Below are 19538 nucleotides of genomic sequence, written 5' to 3' on the forward strand. Positions count from 1 at the left end.
TTAGGGGCTGCATACGTGGTAGGATCAGAAGATGGAGTGGAAGAACCAGAAGGGTTCGATGGCCACTTCTTGGCCTCCTTTTTGTGTAATTTGGAGGTCTGAGCTCCAGATAATGATTCCAAGAAGGTCACAGGCAGAAGACCTTTCAGAATAACTTTGTTTTGACAGTCTACTAAGGCCCATGGGTTAGAACCGTTACAAATGTTGTATACCTTTAAATGAGCAGGGTCTAAATAGTATAGATATGAATCGTGTGCATCAGAAAGAGGGATCTTATGCCTAAAGTCCTTATACTCTTTAAAACCTGAAGACTTTTCAGCCATCCTGAGAAAATATAGCACTACGAATAATACAAAAACTTTTTTTTGGAAAATCAAAAGAAAGAAAAGGTAAGAAAAATTACCAAGGATGGTAATTAGAGAGGTTACTGCAAGGGTATCTTTAAAAAAGAAAAGGAATTACCGACAATGGTAAGCTAAAATTACACTGATAAAAAGTATGATAAGGGAGGAATATATAAGGTATACTGAAAAAAAAGAGCAAGGATAGATATATAAAGATACTTAGCTTACTTAACTGACAAGAAACCATGCTAAAGCTCGAGAGATAGCAGTGACCAGATCTGTATGTTAAAGCAACAAATGAGATCTGGGTATGGTAGGGGACTAGAGCATTATGGGTAAGGGAGAGTTTACCATATCCCCGAGATGTAAAAAGTGGCTGTTTCAGATCAGAGTGTCAGATCTGAACCCAGTTGTTGAGGAATGAATGAAAATTTACAATATCAGATCCATGGTTGCCTGGGCCAAAAGACAGTCACCACAACGAACTTGGAGGATTTTTTCAGAATCTTCAGAAGTACTCTTGATATTAGTGGAAGGGTAGAAAGGCATACAGGAACATTCCTGTCCAAAGGAAAGAAAAGGTATCTATCTTACAGGCCTTCTTGCATGGAATCCTGTAACAGAATTGTGCCAGTTCATTGTTCAGAGAGGAGGCAATGAGGTATTCTTGTGGAACTCCCCAAAGATGGATCAAATTTTGTAAGACACCCAGCTCTAGTTTCCATTCATGATGGTCTCACCTGGTCCTGCTCAGTTTGTCTGCCAAACAATTTTGTTCTGACAGAATGTAGGATGCCTGTAGAGTGAGATTGTGCTGTGAAGCCATATCCCAGACTAACATAGCCAGTCTGCAAAGGGATACAACACTGCTTGTTGATGTACCATAGGATTGTGGTGATTGTCTGTAACCACTTGAAGAGGTCACAGAGACCAAAGATGGTTCAGAGAACTGAGTGCCTTGATCAAGGCAAGTATCTCCTAGATATTTATGTGCTTGTATCTGTGCTTGGTGCCCAATACCACCTGCACTTTTATCTCTCCAGAAACTGATCCCCAAGCAAAGTCTGAAGCATCTGTGGTGACTGACTGCTTTATAGCAAGGAGGGAGAAGGGGAGACCTTTTTTAAGGATATCTGTTGTATTCACCAAGTGATGCATCTTCTGGCAAACCCCAGTACTGGGATCTGAAAAGATAAATATTGTTGATGCTGGGAGCAAAGAGATTTCAGATACCAAAGTATCTTTCTCATGTGGAGTCTTGCCAGGGCTATCATGAGAATCACAAATGCCATGAGACCAAAAATCCTGAGGTATTCCCTCCCAGTGACTGAAGTCTGAGTGAAAAACTTTAAAAATAGATCTAAATAAAGATCTTTTTTCTTGTGGAAGAAAAGCTAGTCAAACTGATGTGTCTAGTTGACATCCCAGGAACACAATCCTATGTGAGGAGTAAAAAAAAAAAATCACAAACGGCATTTTGGAAGCAATAAGGAGCAAAACCAAAAGCTTAATCACTGTTCAAAAATATATAAAGGAGAGCTGAAAACTTAAAAAAAATCCACAAACACAATCCTGTGTGAGGAGTCAAGAAAGACTTTTGAATGTTCTCTTGAAATCCCAGCTTGTGTGAGAGATCTCTCACCCAAGACAGAGATTCCTGACATTTTGAAAAAGACTCTGTAAAGATAAGCAAGTCATCTAAATGCAGAAAAATGTGGATACCCTGTAGCCTGCAATGTGCTATAATTGGAGCTAGATACATTGTGAATGTTCTTGGTGCAGTGGATAGTCCAAAGGCTAAGGCACAGAACTCATAATTTTATTTTTTATTTATTTTACATTTGTTAACCTGGTAATGTCCGACTGGGCAAGAAGCCTGTTTTTATTGGAGGACCCAGGGAGAAAAATACCCAAGTAATGATTACAAAAAATTAAGATAAAAAGAAAAAAATAACATACACTTTGTACAACTGAGTAAAGTTACAAGTAATTGAATAAACAGTGATGAACAAATAAACATGGTATAAATATGAAAAAATATTAAATAGCAAGTTCAGATTACATAGTATTTTTTTTGGGGGGGGATTGCTCAGTGATGAGAGCAAGGAAGAAAATAAAATGAAATATAACTGAGTGAGCGGAGTGGAGACAGGTTAGCCAGAGGAAGTGCAAGAACATAACCAGTATTCTAGTAGGTGCTGTTTGAAGTTGTTCTTATCAGGACAGGACAGAATTTGCTGTGGAAGAGAATTCCAAGCTTTAGATACTGAATGTAAATAATGTAATCCAGACATACAAAACCTTAAGAACCGCCCGAAGTCTAGATAAATAGGAATGTGATGATGAGCATCTTTTAAGTCTAGTGTTGCCAAGAAACTTGAAACAGAAAGAAGCAACAGGTTGTGAAATGACATAATTTTGAATTTGGGTACTAATGTAAACAGGTTTAAGAAAGAAAGATCCATAACAGGTCTCCAAGCATTTTCTTTCTTTGGGACTAGGAACATCATTGAATAAAACCCATTCCCAACTGGGAAGGAGGAACTGGTTATATCACTTCTTGGGACAGCATGCAATGACGAACAGGTGGAAACAAAACAGTCTGATCTGCAGGATGGGGAATGACCCCCTGGAAAGCAGGAATTTCCTCCCACTGCCATATGTAACCCTGATGAATGGTTTTTAGAACCCATTTGTCTGAAATGATCTGTTGCCATAGAGAAAAAAATGGCTATTCAGACTTTCTGGAAGAAAAATAGTGCCGATATGGGAGGGGGTCACAAGGTCTCTTGAGTAATCATTTAGACTTGTTGCATTGCCCTTGGTTTTAGGAGTTTTGAGACTTCTTTTCAAAACCTCCTTGCCATTTTTTTTCTTAAACATCTGTTTACCTAAATTTGGTTGAGACTGTTTATTCTGTTTTTTGCCAAAATTGGATAATTAGAAAGAAAATACTCTGGATAATTTGGAAAAAAGGGGCAAAGATCTTAGAGATTCCCTTTCATCACATTTTTGATCACCTCTAGAGCAGTGGGGCCAAACACTAAATCTCTCTCCAAGAGAGAATTTAAAATATAATTTTTAACATTATCTAGGAGGTTTTAAAAATGCAGCCAAACAATCCTCCTTAATACCATAACAGTGGCCATAGCCCTGTAAGAAGTATCAACAGAGTCATACACACACTGCAAACAATGAGTAGTGACCTGTGCAACATACAAAACTAAGATATTTAAAGCAGATTTTTCTTCACACGAAGACACTGTATATAAAAAATTCCTCATGCTTTCACAATATGTCAGAATAAACTTTAATATATGAGCCTGACAATTTAAAATTCTAAAATTTCAAAGTTTCAGAAGTATACACTTTTTCCTCATAGCTATCTCATAATTTTCAGATCCTTATTAGAAAAAGTAGGACTGGAATTAACCAAGTGTTTAGCAACAGAGGAGTCAACTAAGGGTGTAGACACTGGGACAAGTTTGGGAATAGTGTATAAAAATTTAAAAGACTGAGGAATTTTTTTACATCCTATCTGCCTTTTTAGGGTCATCTGTTTAACTATCAGGAATATTGCAGGCAATAAGACACACACCCTCTATAGTAGACAGGACAGGAAGAATGGATGCAGGTTCTGGAAAATCGTTATGTAACAATGAATAGTATTTTTTGAGGGACTGAGAAACCTCACTGCCTTTCCACTGAAAACAATGGGACATTTCATCAACAGTTTCAGAGAAAGAGAAACACCCACAGGGAGTATCAGAAAGTGAGCTCTCCTCTGAATCTGAATCAGAAATCAAAGACAAAACCCTGAATCCAACCCTGTGTCTTTCTTACCAGATTCAGAATCTTGAATCTCTTCAGGAAAGAAAGCATCCATCTTTCTTTTACAGGAAACTGATCTACAAGAAGGATCAAGTGCCTGAATTAAACCCTGAGCCAGTCCCAGTAAACTACACCTATCCAAAGAAATTTCAGGAGAAGCAGATACATGCTTGGGTTTCTGTTTCTTTTTGACATGAAAGATGGAGCCAATCATGTTAATAATGGCAGCTGCTGCTTCCTCTGTGATGGACACAGTATTCTGACACAACAGGTAAACCTGCCCTGTTCCCTCTCCCAGGACCAACTTCTCATGCCTATTGTGGAGACCCCAACAAACACAGAAGATGTGGCTAACCTCCGGTCCATAGAAGATGTAGGTCTTACACCAAAAGAACCCAGGGTAAAAGATGAGTGGTCTGAGGTACAAGAAATGGCCACAGCAGAATCACCCACCTGTGGATGAGGCAAACTGCTAGTCTGCTGTGGTGGCAAAGGCTGTTTGCTTAACTTTTTCCTTTTGTGGCTGGAAGAAAGACCGACCATGGGAGTGACAATCTATTCCATGGTCAAGTTGAAAACTGGGCCTCTATCCAGGGGAAAACATGCAGCAATGCCAGTAAAACTAGCAGTCCACAAAAGTTACTGGCAAAAAGGGCTTTCAAACATTATGACAGCCCTACAACATTAAAATAAACACAAGTTCTCAATAGAAAATAGTTTATTAGTTAGATAGCACTACTTTTAAACTGACAGAAACTATGAGTGCTCAGTTTAAAAGTAAGTTAAGGCAATCTGTTAAAACATAACACTCATGGCTTTAAAATAACTTTCCTGATAAGGAAAGTGATAAAACATCAGTAAAAAAAACAAGAAAATTTAAGTGTTTTTCCCCAAAGAAAAAGTAGGTTACAGTCTCAAGGCAATCTGTTAAAACATAACACTCCTGGCTTTAAAATAACTTTCCTGATAAGGAAAGTGATAAAACATCAGTAAAAAAACAAGAAAATGGAAGTGTTTTCCCCAAAGAAAAGTTATCTGCCCAGCTAAGGAAAACACAAGCCTGCCGTCAATCCTTAAAAACCTCAGAGAAGTGTACTCTTCAGTAGCAGTAAAGCCCTTAAGGGCTTTGCACACAGACTTTCCTTTTAGTCAGCTCAGCTCGAGCTGCTTGATGGTTTGGGTGTGTGGAAGGTGTCTTGAAGCTTTGGAAGCTGGCCAGCTGTTATATACTTGGCAGATATAACCCATATAGCTACGGCTATTGCAGCAATGATCGATATGGAAAACATTTTGTGTGCATTTAAAATATCTGAATAATACAGTGAAAAGGGGGGTGCTTATTCTATCCATGAAAAAAGACACAGCACCCAAGTGGTACGAGGCAAAGATGCCTAACACACTAGATGCATCTACTAGGTGTTGGCAGCTATCACTAGATCCTAGGTGTATGACCTGGACAAAGTTCTACCTAGATGCCAGTGAGTGTGCTTAAGACAATGCATCACTCTGGGAAGCAATATGTACTGCCAGACAGACTATCCAAAAATCCTGTGGCAAGTGAAAAGGCATCAGATACTGAACAGGGTGTCTGTGCGCATGTGCACACTACAATATTGAAGAGACCAATTTCTGTAGGTAAGATGGATGACCTTAAAGATGCAAAAGGGTGCAGACCTGCAAGCTATCATTGGTTTTATTCAAAATGATTGGTCTAAATGTTGGGCCTAGTCAACATATTTTCTTATCTAGATATTAACACATTTTTCACAGCTGGAAGGCCTTTTGTTCTACTAGGACATTATAGCAATCCCAGCTTCAGATAAGCAGAAGCTATGCAGCATGAAGATCATCTTGGATGAACCAGCTGGAGACACACAGCTAACATCAGTATTGTGGGTAAGCATCTGTGCTAGCATCTCTAAGATAGTGAAGACATACTCATTTTTATATCAGAAACAAACCCTCTAAAAGAAAAAAAAAAACTACTGATGACCACTCCCTTGTCAAAAGGTCAATGGAAAAAAATGCAGCAAATCTGTGCAAGTTCAACAAAAAATAAAAAGACAAAAAGATTTTGTGATAGAGGACTACTATTCCAGTGATTTAAAATGTCCAATCTATGCATGTCTTATGACAGGTAGTAAAGAGGTCATTTCTCAATTCAAACCAGTCTGCAAAATGAGGAATCTCTGCTGAGTTCATTATTGCCAATGACACTCAGTTTATGTCTATGGAGTTCTAACAGTTCAGCAAGAAGTATGAGTTTATCTATAGGACCTGAAGTTGTCATTATTCACAAGCAAATTGGGTTGCAGAGACAACAGTCCAAATCACAAACTGAATTCTTAAGCAACCAGATGTTCACATTACTTTGATATCTTACTGGGCCACTCTTCATAGTGCAACTGAAGTAAGCCCAGTGCACAAATGGTATGGCATGAAATTTAGTCAAACATTCTTACTTTGGATTCAAACCTGCTGCCAAGACTTACAAGATGGCTGAAAACTGAGCAATAGCTTAATTTCAGCTCTCTCAGTGTGAAAACAGAAACTCAGAAAAAAGGTAGTAAATTTGTCTTTTTTGGTAAATTTCAGTTGCTGGCTACTATGTGGACTGCCTGAATGCCAACAACAAAGAAATTTAGAGAACCTGAAGGAAAATTAGCTACAAAAGGAGAGGAGAAAACACTGGCTGGGAAGAATCTTGCAGCTGTTTAGCAAAAAGCAGTTCAAACTTTTGCTTTGGTACAAGACATGACTTCGGTAATCTAGAGGAAGAAATACATCAAATGTGCTCAAAGCTGATTAAAATAAACAAAACAACAAAGGAGTATATCAACTCAAATAACAAAGGGCTGGAAAATGGAGGAAGCTTTAAACAGATACTCAGATGAGCTGAATAAAACTGCAAAAAACAGCTTCAAAGCATATTCTGTACTTCATTTAATTAATGTTTGGAAGAACATTAAGAAGAGGGTAAGAGAAAGGAAAGATGCAATTGTAAGTAAAACAATTTTTATTCTTAACAGTATTTTTTATAAAACATGGCATATACTTTTTTCCTTCTTATTTGTTTCTTCTTGTTTAGTTTTAAGAAATGTAGGTACTACAAAGTAAAAAGAGAATAAAACCTGGACAAAAGAATGTTTAAGATAATAGATTGTAATCTTAGGTTGATGAGGTGAGAGACAGGTTGTAAAAGTAAACAGAGCATGATATAAGTAAAATTGATATGCGTTGTCTTATTTCTGCATAAGGGAATGACTGGATTATGCCCCCTGGCTTGATCTAACAACAATTTTTAAGTGGAATCAAGTAAATATAATAATATTAAATGTAATAAAAAGTTTTCCTTTAGCAAATAAATGTTCACAGTTGCAACATAAGAAGGGTGTAGCTGAATGCAACTGCATATCTGGTTCTCATTTCTATGGAGACAATCTGATAAGAGGCAATAAAAACAGAATATTTTTTTTCGTTTTATTGCTAAAAGATAATGTTTTCTGAAAGCAGTAAAGTTGTTTTCTACATCTGAGAGAGGAATAAAGATAAGACACAAATAGACAGCACAGCATTTAGTGTAAGTAGAAGCACATGCTGTACAATACATTTTAGCATGGATAGCTTTCATTAAAGGTTAATTAAAGCTAGTGAGTGTAGCTGGCAATCTGGGACAAATGTTCCTATTAGGAGGGTTAAACTTCATTATTTGAAGATGTACATTGTTTGTTTGTGTTAAGTTAATAGGTTATGGGGGTGTTTTTGGTGATATGTTTTTTTCCTTTGTTTGAGGGGTTTCATTAAATTAAAAAGTCTTATTGGATGTGGCATAGGTTCAAATGGGTATGACAAGAAACAACTGCATAAAAGATCAACATGCCAAACATTAATTAATGCATGTAACACTAAAGCTGAAATTAGACATTTAAACAAAGATGTTATACATAATAGGTGGGAATAATAACTTCTTGTCATAATGGTTACACTTTCCATATTATCTTTGAACATGAATGGTCTCACAGGTATATACAAACAAGAAAGAGTAGTGAACTATATTAAGAAATGCCGTGTGCAAATAACTATGCTACAGGATTCACATTTGGAAAGATCTGAGCATGTGAATTTAATAAAAAGGATTTCAGAATGGTTATTTAATGGAATATCTGGAACAAAGGAAAAGGGCTGTGTTTATATTAATTGCTAGGCTACTGGCAAGGGAGGAGGATTGTGCTGGTAGGTATTTATATTCCTCCCAAAACTGCTACAATTGAGCTAAAGGAAATATCATGAGAAATAATCGGCTTTCAGCAGGGAATATTACTTATATGTGGAAAATGGAATTTGATTTGCAACAGTGAGGATGCATCTGGAAACCTAGAAGGTAAAATATAACAAAAGAGGGTAGATTTTTGAAGAAATGTATGAAAATATTTGCTATGGAAGATGTAAATTAAGTAAGAATAGCTCAGAGAGAGAATTTACATATTATTCCCCAAAGTACAAAAATGGGGCTGGGCTACACAGAAATTATATTTCATAGGAATATGTACATTTAATTGAAAGGTTTGATATGCATCCAATAACTATTTTAGATCATGCATCAATAATAATTAAAATAAAAATACAGAGTAATGAAATAAAAATGAGACACTGGCATTTCCCTGCCTATCTGTTAGAGAGTAATTTAAGGAATGGGTAGTGGAAATTATTCGGGAGTTATTACAGAAGATAGAAACTTTTTCAGAAAATATAGTTAGGGAGTGGGATAAAATGAAAGTAGAATTTAAAAATAGGTTAGAAATAAAAGAAAATAGATATGGTTAGGAAGTAACGAGATTTTTTAGAGGGACTGACAAAGGTTAAATTATTACAGAAGAATCTCACAAAACAAGAATAAATGCAACTGCAGAGTGCTAAAGAGAAAATAAGGGGCTACCTGAATAATATGTATGAGTTTAGAAAGACTGCTGTTAAGTAACTGTTTTTGATAAAAACTCCAGAACAAAACAGCTTTCAGCACAATGTCTCAGGCAACAGAACGTAGAAAGGCTTGTTGCCAAGCTTAGGGAGTCTATAACAAGAAAACTAACAAGACATCCTGTAGAGATATTTCAAAATACTTTGGGAATTTTATGAACATCTGTATAACACAGAGAATGTGGAAATTAAGGAAAAGTACAAATGGAAATGTTTATGGAAGAATTAAATATGCCATGTTTACAGGTAGCTGATGTTTGTTAACAGTTAGGACAGGACAAGATGAGATAAAAATGGTGATGTATAACCAATCTATTGGAAAGTCTCTAGGAATAGATGGTATTCCTGTGGAAGTTTGGAATCTAGGAGGGAAGAAAGTGATAAAGATCTGAAAGATTTTATTTAACAGTATTTTAAAAGGAAGAGAAGCATCAACATCCTGGAAGAAAGCTGTATTGACTGTTGTACCTAAAAATGGTAAAGACCTATCAGATCCAGCTTTGTATAGGCCCATTTTTATTCTAAAGCATGATTATAAATTGTTTATATCTATAATGGCTAAATGAATGGCAAAAGGGATGCCAAAATTGATAATTGATAGATATGGATCCGCGTGGTTTGGTGGACAGGAGGCAAATATTTGACAACATTAATAGAATAATGGTGATCCAGAGGGAAGCAGAATATTAGAAAATACCACTGTTGTTGCTGGGTCTTGATGTAGAGAAAGTATTTGACAGAGTAAGCTGGTATTTTATGAGTAGGGCAATGGATCCATTCCCTGATATAATAATAAGCTTAATTAGGAGGATATATGAGAGATCAGAGGCAAAAATTAAAGTGTAGGATTTCCTCTCTAAGTTTTGTTTGACCAGAGCAACCAGGCAGGAGGGTCCTCTTTCCCTTTTGTTATATGAAATATATTTAGAACCATTGACAAAGAGACTCAGAAATTCAGGAATATACTTGGTATGGTAATCAAGAAAAGTTGGCTTTATTTGCAGATGATATTGTTTTGTACCTGATAAAACAAGAAAAATGACATATCAGTGTTGTGGAATATTCAGAGACAGTTTCAAGTCTTTTTTGGGATACAAAATTAATGAAGATAAAGCAAAGGTAATAGCTATAAACTCTGTACCCACACACATACTGGTTCAGCAATACCCATATTTATGGGGACATGATAAAATGAAGGGTTTAGGAGTATGGGTTAAAAAGGATTCTGGTGTGGCAACTAAGGATATGTGGGAAGAGTCTAAACAAAAGATAATATAAAAACTGAGAAACTGAAAGTTCTGTTTTATGGACATGGATAGTAAGATGCAAGCAATGAAAATGTTTTTAGTCCTTTAGTTTTATATACAGGTCAGGCATATTTTTATCATCCAGAGAAGTTGTAGATAACAATAAAGAGTTGAAGGATTTTATCTGGGAGGGGAAGATGGCAAGATTCAACTGGGATAAACTGATCCTTCCAATAGAACAAGGTAGTTTGGGATTATCCAATTTGAAGGAGTATTTCAGAGCTACACAGGTAAGGCTCCTACACATAGCACCAGCAGAAAGCTGATGAAACAAGGGAAAAGTACAAGAAATAAGGAGAGACTGGTATTTTGGATGCAGATCCTTAAGGAGAATAACAATAACCATACAGAATATTTATTCATAAAGTAGCAGAATGTATTACAAGACTGAAGCCAACAAGGGAATGGAGAAAGCAAATTCTGCTGATGGAGATGACTGTAATTAGGGGTATACAGAATAGGCAAAAGGGGTCTGGAATTTACTGGAGAAAACTGGCAAATAAACCAAGGTAATGGGAGCAAATAATTAGAGAGGGAAAGGTAATAGAATGGGAAGAGGCCAAGAATACATTTGGACTTCAGGCTAGAGATTGCCTTTCCTATCAAGGACTAATATCAGAGTATAGGCAAAGAGAAAGGAATATGGGAATCCTAAGTAAAAAGACCAGCACTGGTAGAGTTTTTAGTAAAATCCAGCACAGAAGCTGCTACTTAAAAATGATAATTATCAGGGCACATAAAATATTGCATGATAACTACAGGAATCAATCAGAAGAGGTTGGAAATTGGGAAGAGACACTGGATAAGCAGTTCACAAAGAAACAATGGGAGAATATGTGTATGTCTCCCAAATATGCAATAAAAGTCTAGAAGATTTAAGATTTTTGCTTGGAAATGTTTGCATAGATACTTTTACACCCCAGGCAGACTCCAGTTTTTTTTTTCCTCAGATAAATTCCAAATGTTGTGGGAGGTGTGATGGGGAAGGAAAAGATGTTTGTGACCATATTTATTGTTAGTGTAATGAGTTGGCAGAGTTCAAAAATTCCCTGCAGACTACCCTGTCAGAAATACTCGGTGAGCAAATAGGTGTAACTAAGGAAATGTTTTTTTGAGCTGTAATACAGAACTGGAATTGCCTAGGCACACTAAGGACCTGCTGAATTCAATTCTAGTGGCTGCCAAAAAAAGCAGTTGCTAGAAAATGGAAATGAAAGTCTGTCTAAACCAGCTGTATTAGAAGTAGTAAATATAGTAATAGAGATAGAATAATTGAAAATGGGAAAAGGATAGGAGCATATTACATAGAAAAAAATGTATCTGTGGGAACAATACATGAAGTATAATGTTTTAAAGAAGGAATGAGGTTTAAGGGAAAGCAGGAATTGAATTAACTATGAAATGTTCAAATGACAATGACTGTATAGTAGATTATATGTGATGTATAATGTTTTTAACTGAAAATATGTGAGTATGTTTTTTGTTCATTTAAATGTATGCTTACCTATGTCATAAGTGATAATTCAGTAAAGATAACAAAAAAACTGCAACCAAGGCTTAATCCCTCCAAGGCTGTAAAACAATGAGAAACTTAAGCTGGCTTACTTTTTCTTCTGTAACAGGAGACCTTCAGCTCATTTTCTACCAAATTTGTATCCTGGCCAAGGATCACTTGTAGTAACTTTTTGTGTACAGGCCATAGGTGGTACAAAATGAGTGCTATCCTGAAGAGAAAGAGGAATCAGCTACAAACTGAATTTGAGACATCAGTACCCATGAATCAGCAGTAGAAGAAGAATGACAGAGTTGTCTCCAAGACGACTGACATGAGTAATCTTCTTGAGGTACCGAAATAATGACTGTCTCCTGCCAATTCATCTAACACAACGATGCCATTCCATCAACATCCTGTAAGATTTATCTCTAAAGGACATGCAGGCAAATGACCTCTAAGATTTTGAGATTCTTACCAGCTTTCATGATTAGATAAGTAAATCCAAAAAAAAAAAAGTGGAACTATGCAAAGGTTGAACCATTACTACAAAAACAAGTACTTTCACATTTGCATAATGCTTTCTCAAGTTGTGCTGCCAAGCCCATTATAATTATTCTAGTTTTTATGCAGGCTTTGCTGCTAATCCACCCCTGACATAGTGAATGACTTTTTTGTCTCTTTGCCTTTCTGTTTCTCTTCCTACCTCCATAAAATTAACAACATCAAAGTGCACTTCAAAATTATGCTAACCTGAACTCAACACTGATTGCTTTAAAAACAGAAATTAGTTGTGTGTGTGTGTGTGTGTGTGTGTGTGTGTGTGTGTGTGTGTGTGTGTGTGTGTGTGTGTGTGTGTGTGTGTGTGTGCGTGAGTGTGTGTGTCTTTTAATCAACTTTTGCTTAAAATATGAATTCATAGTGTCTTGAGAAAAATATTTTCAGGAACCAGAATGGTAGACAGAGTACTGCAGCACACTCAGAATGAAGACTAAATGGTAACCGGAAGCTTTAAACATGATATTTAGGCAGTCTTACATCATATTAGAAGTGTTCTTTTACAATTATTCCAAAGACATGCATCTGGGGTGTTTCTCCCTGGGCCTCCACTGAAAATAGGTACTGTCCTAGTCAGACTTTCCCGGTAAACAAATGTTAAATAAATAAATAAAAATGATGGCCTAATAGTGTCACTAACATGTCAAATCCACAAGGTCCAGGGGACAGAGTTTCCTTGTACCACACAAGGGATAGGTCTTTAAAAGTGAAAAATATTGTCCTTGGAACTGAAACTCCATTGCTATTCAATTGGAGTGTTCAATTACAGTTATGGCCAATTGTGTCCTTAGCCTGCTGAATCATTGAGAGTTGGTAGGGAGTTCCCTGTATCATACTCAGGGGATAGGGCTGTGTAATTACTGAACTACTAATACTATATGGAGCTTTAGATTATGTATTTGCAGCATTCTATGGTCTATCTCTATGAGACATTTTTTAATGATAGATTTTGGCAATTGGTTTGAGTTTGTAGGTTTCAATACAGTAGTGTGCTCTCTTAGTGTGGTACAAAAGGGCCAAAGGAAGACTCACAGCTTTGGAAATACAGTCTGTTAAAACATTCTAGCATCTTATACCCCTTCCCATTCTAGGACCTGATCTCCTGATCATTTTTTTTTTCTTTCTTTTTTTTTTCTTTTCGCAAAAAAAAAAATCACCCTGTATCTTCTGAAATCTGAATTTAGTGAGGTTTCATTTCCACACTGACTTTTTTTCTGTTGCTGACTAACCAGCCTAATTTTCATCTTGAGAGGTTGTCACTAAAAGTGACATTTTTATCTGGACTGTCATTTTTATCATGTATATAACCTTTACATTTTGTTAAAATAGGAGAAATTTGATCAGATTTTTTTTAAATAAATCTCACCATTTTATCTGCAAAATCTTTTGAATTTCTGCTTTCCAAAACTGTAATTTTCTGAATATTATTTGTACAAAATCTACCCAATTTTATAGAATATCTTAAATGGACTGAAACATGTGTTTTGTATGACGTGATTTTTCCATGAACTTAATGGGTAGTTTGTCTTTATGGTAGCACACTAAAAAAAAGAGAAGGAAAAAAAAAAAAAAGCCAGTTAGAAGGGGGCACCCGGATTTGAACCAGGGACCTCTTGATCTGCAGTCAAATGCTCTACCACTGAGCTATACCCCGATTACAAAAGACAGCTGACCGTGATGCATCTTTCAGTACATGTTTATGTAGTCGTCTATAGTCTGTGCTTGTTTGAACAGCTGTGTTTGAAGCAGTTCTGAAACAGAAGCAGGACACTGCCAAGCACAAAGGTAGTAACTCAAAAGTAAAAGTGTCATATAGAACTGGTAGTGAGAAGAATTTGAACACTCGTTCAGGGTGATATCTGGCAAAATGACAAAGCCATAGCCTTAAACAAGTTAGTCTGTAAAATCTTGTTTGCAATTCTCAGATGAGTAAATCACAGTAATGAAAAAGTTAAGCTGCTATTTAACAGACATCCTCGAGAGTTAACATTTTTTTCAATGAATGAGATACATCTTGCTGTTCATAGCTTTGGTAATCACTCTTCAGTCAGGTGTTATCTTCAGTGTAGTCAGTCCTGTGAATAGGTGGCGGCTGCTTTTATTAAGCTGAGTACTCTAAGTAAGAAGGCATGTGACAGTCAGAAGGAAATAAAAACTGCTCACGCAGTGAGTCAGCAACTGAAGTTATCCAACATGCATAAATAACTTTGATTTCACAGGTATGCATTTAAAGAAAAGGCTAGCAAGTGAGCTGCTCTGAAATAATCTGTAGCAACATTTAAACATTTGCATACACTATCCCCTAGGTTGAACCTAAAAAAAGTCTATGGGGATCAGTGCTCTAACCCAAGAAAGAAAGAGAATTCTAGCATCACTGGACATTAGCCTTATGATTTCTTGGCTTCTTCTGTGCTCATTGATTTTCATTCAGTAAAGCCAAGAACGCTTCAGTATTTCACAGAAAAAAATGCAACATTAAAATGTTTCACAATGCACTTATGTCAGCTGTGAATCAGAGGCCTTGCCAAATGTACTCACAGCACTAACGCACTGCAGACTGTACACATTTCATTCAGCTTGTTTTGTTTGTTTGAATTTGTTAACCGGGGTAGAGCTCTGACCATAACTGCCCAATTTCAGTCTCAGCCTGGGCAAAGTGGTGAAATACTGTAAAACCATTCATTTACAAATACAATAAGAGAAAAAAATCTAGTAGCAAACTACAATGAGACTAAAACAGAGCATAAACATAGCTAGTGACTGCAGATAGAGCAGCAGATGTTATATATATATATATATATATATATATATATATATATATATATATATATATATATATACATACACACACACACACACACACACACACACACACACACACACACACACACACACACACTTATTTACAAATAAATCCAACTGTCAAGGTTATTGTGATACGACTGCGCTGTGGAGTAAAGTATGTATTGACAGGAGGACAGATTTAGAGAGGTTAGCGGCTTTGTTTTACAACACTACCCCACCAGATGTGCAGTAGCAAGGAATGCCCAAACTCCACCCAACACCCTGCACATGATTTTTTTTTTGTATGTTTGAATAAATATCATTAGTTGTGTTTCTTCTATGAGTATTCATTCATGATTGCCGATTAAGTATAACCATTAAATTGTGCATTGCTTATTCTGTATAGCAAATATATTTATGTTTTTTATTTCCCTGAGTAGTGCGGCAGCTGCTTTCAGAGACTTGTAAAATAAATGTAAGTATTTGTGTACAGTTAATACAGATTACCAATACTTATATTTTTTGTAATGTTTTGCTGTTTGCCTCATCGACTTGTAGCCAGTGAAGTACCCTAAGAGCTGCAGTCCACATGTAAGAATTATAAAGTTGTTTATGTATAGTTCATTTTTCCTTCTTATTTTATCTGTGCATTTCACTGACACACTAAAACTTAACTAACAAAATAACTTTTGCAGGGGGAAAGCCCCCCTGCACCCATCATATGGGGGAGCTGCGCACCCACACCCCCACTACTTAAATATACCAACTCCAAGATCACACTACTTTGACGAAAATAGTAAATTATGATTAGGCAATGAATATTCATAATGTCAAAGGCAAATCTGCATGGCATGTCACTCATGCATTATTTGCATGTCACATCACAGACTGTAGGCATGTCAGTCATTCTGGCCATGCCCATTTCTGCGTGAAACGACCAGTGGGGTAGTGTTGTAAAACAAAGCCAGGTTAGCTATTGTCAAAAGGGTGGCATTGGCATTTGGCTGCTAGCTTAAGGTGAGCTTTAAACTGAGGATGGAATTTTGAGTCAGAAATTGATTCTTTAACATATGGGGGAAGAGATTTCCATAGTTTGGGTACAGGAATGAAGAAATGGTGTACTGTGCAATGAAGTTTGTTGTTGGGAGCTTGTAGGCAGGGAGATGAGCTGTTGTGGTTGCTGGGTGGGGGAAGGTTCTTGTCAGTTTGGCTGCCGCATGAGAAATGGATTGGTTGTTAAGAAGTCTTGTAAAAGCTGACATCTTTATTGGAGTGGGATTCATTTTGCTTTTTCTAGGGTTATGCAATGGTGTTTCAGTGTTGAACATCATATTTTCTAAAGTTTTAATATGTTTAGTGTTTCTTTTTTATGCTGAAGCTATTAGAGGAAGAACATATTCCATTCAGGTTAGAAGAATAATGTGAAGATATCTGAAGGCTGCCAGCCTAGCTAGACAGGATTTTGTAGATAATTCTGTCATTTGTAAATATTAATGTAAGCCACATGCTTATTCCCTTTGTTAAATGTTGAACTTTAAAAATGTAACCACATTGCACTCTGCTGGAGGAAAGCCTATAAGTCAAGCATTGTATAATCGTTTGATCTCAAAACCCAGAGCCGAGATGTCTGAATGAAGGAATTATTGCTATTGTTTTGATACTAGAGTTAATGGCTAGAATTTGCATGTATAATGTCTTTTATTGATGTAGCTTCCTGACCAGGTGCAAGATCAAAAGGGCTGCTAAACTCTGAGTTTCTTGTTAGCCTGGGAACCAGAGAAAAAACAATGTAATCTGAAATGAGTCAGAAGTACTGTGCTATCAATTTAAGGACAGAGAGACTCAGAGCATTTTGCATTTGTCTTCAGGACATCCAACTCACCAGCACTCTGCCTGTGTCTCTTTTAGATATAGCTAGGAAATAGGAAAATTAGGCTAGTTGTTTTTCTGTATTGATGTCAGAACTATTCTACTGTATTATTTTAAGCATTTTCCTGTGATCTCTGAACTCTTCACTAACACTGTGTAGTAAGAGGTATTGTCTTATGTTTTTATTATTCATTATTAAATATTTTTAAACCTTTCAGCTGTGGCTGTTTTGTGTAGAGATAATTTAAGCTCTAGAGTACATGGCATGCATATAGTGATACTGTACTAAGCCATTCCTATAAGCCTTGCTGTTCAGTTACACTTACCAGTTGGATAATAATATTGCACAGTAATAACTGGACACCCTTTGATAAGGGCCTTATTAGTAGCTGATATTAATGGTTGGTGGCAGTGATTTCTACCTTATAACCTGGCAGGGAAGGGGGCATAGCTGGAGAACCTGTGCCAGCCTTCCCCAGGAGTGTCTATGTGTTGTATATAACTCATATCTCAAAGTGTGTGTGTGTGTGTGTGCGTGCGTGCGTGCGTGCGTGTGTGTGTGTGTGTGTGTGTGTGTGTGTGTCAGCTACTTGGGTAGAGACATGAAGCACTGGTTGGACAGAGAGGGTGCTGGAGGTTTTAGCTTGATCACTAAGCTGAGATCTGTACCCTATAGCTCTGCCAGTGGGGAGTCTTATTGGGAATCTGGAGAGAAAAGGAGAAACCAGCCCCAGGCTGACTAATCTCTGTGTGGTCTTAAGGAAAATTGTACTTTATTGTGTGGGTATCTGTTATCCTTCCCAATGTGGATGCCCCTCACTGGTGTTAGTGGTGAGGATTGAGGCTCCTTGATTGCTGGGCCACTGCATGGGTATCACAGATGACTTTGCTCATTGCCATGCTACAGGCTTTGAACAGGAATGGTGAGATTTATTGGCCAAGAATAAAAAGTGTGTTGATGTTTTTCCCGGGGTTATTTAGATGAATAGTGAAGTTAAGAGATGGATTTAACCTGATGCTTGATACTCAAATGATATGGTATTTTCTGTCATTTTTAATTTCTCCAAGTCTTTTGGGTTTCTTATACCATGACGGGAATGGACCACATTCCTAAGTCAAAGTACACTTAAAGTTCATGAAATTAGTATTGTTTCACTCTTTGATGTTAGCCAAAAGTGCTCTTCGCAGCACCTGCAATGTGCCCAGTAATGACTCCTTCTGCAATTCGTAGAGTGTTACATGAATTGGTAGCATAACTAAATAGAATTGTAAATTCATTTTTATAAGACCCGTTGCTCCTACTACTGTTGGAACTGTCTGGGTATCTTTCTTCCACATGGCTGTCATTTCTGCCTGCAGATCAAGGTATTTTATGACTTTGTGTCTCTCCGTATGCAAGACACTATAGTCACTGGGTGTGGTGATTTCAATGATCAATGATACTTTTGTCTTCTTTTCTAGGACCACTATATCTGGTTTTCTAGCATGTATCTTTTGCACTGTTGGTATTCGGTGATCCCATGTGATATAAACTTCATCATTTTCTATGATTCTTTGTGACTCATGTTTCCAGTGTTTTTCAGCCACTTCAATACCCTAATGTTTGCACAATCTCCAGTGTAACAGTCTCGCCACATTATTATGCCTTTCAGTATACAGTCCCTCTGCCATTAGTGCATCGCACCCAGCAACACGGTGTGTGATTGTTTCCAATTCAGTTTTACAAAACCTACATATGTCTGTTTCTCCCACATGTTCAATGGACTTTGTAAAGCAGCATGTACGTAGCCCACCATCTTGGGCTGCCAATATTAACCTTTCATTTCTTGATGTAAATTCACATCTCATTAACCATTCCTTTGTTCGTTCTTGATCAACATGATGCTCTTCTAGAAGTTTTCTGTACTTGCAACTATATTTATGTTTTTTCCACATTTCTTGCCTTCTCATCTGGTCCTTCACTTTATATTCTTTCTTTAGTTTTTTAGCACATTCAGTTGCTGCCTGGTTTTTATCTACTTCTGGTTTGATTTCCATTCCTGCTTGACATCGATATGCTTCTGCTAAATTAAGCAGAGATGTCATCTTAGATTTATTCTCCTCGTATTTCAAAACTTTCACTACATTTGGATCTTGTGAGATCAGTAGATATGTGTGGAGTCCCATGATTACAGATCTATACATGTAATCAATTTCAAGGAGGCCCATCCCTCCTTTGGAATGGGGAATATATAATCTTGGTATACAGTGATTTTTATAAATCATTTGGTGAGAATGAAGCATCCTTCTTCTTTTAATATCCAAGCTATCCAACACTTTTTGGGGCCATTCAATCACTCCAAAACTATAAGTCAGGACAGGAAAAGCAAACTGATT

At 36.8% G+C, this 19538-nt stretch overlaps 1 non-coding gene across 1 annotated transcript; it reads right to left on the reverse strand.

Moving 5' to 3' along the window:
- Window positions 1-14091: 14091 nt before the first annotated feature.
- On the reverse strand, window positions 14092-14163 carry TRNAC-GCA. Its single transcript has one exon. It is a non-coding gene; the product is annotated as a tRNA-Cys (tRNA).
- Between the last annotated feature and the right edge of the window lie 5375 nt (window positions 14164-19538).

Source organism: Protopterus annectens, chromosome 1.part1 (genome assembly GCF_019279795.1).
Source record: "Protopterus annectens isolate FY-2018-M chromosome 1.part1, PAN1.0, whole genome shotgun sequence".
Taxonomy (NCBI): Eukaryota; Metazoa; Chordata; order Ceratodontiformes; family Protopteridae; genus Protopterus; species Protopterus annectens.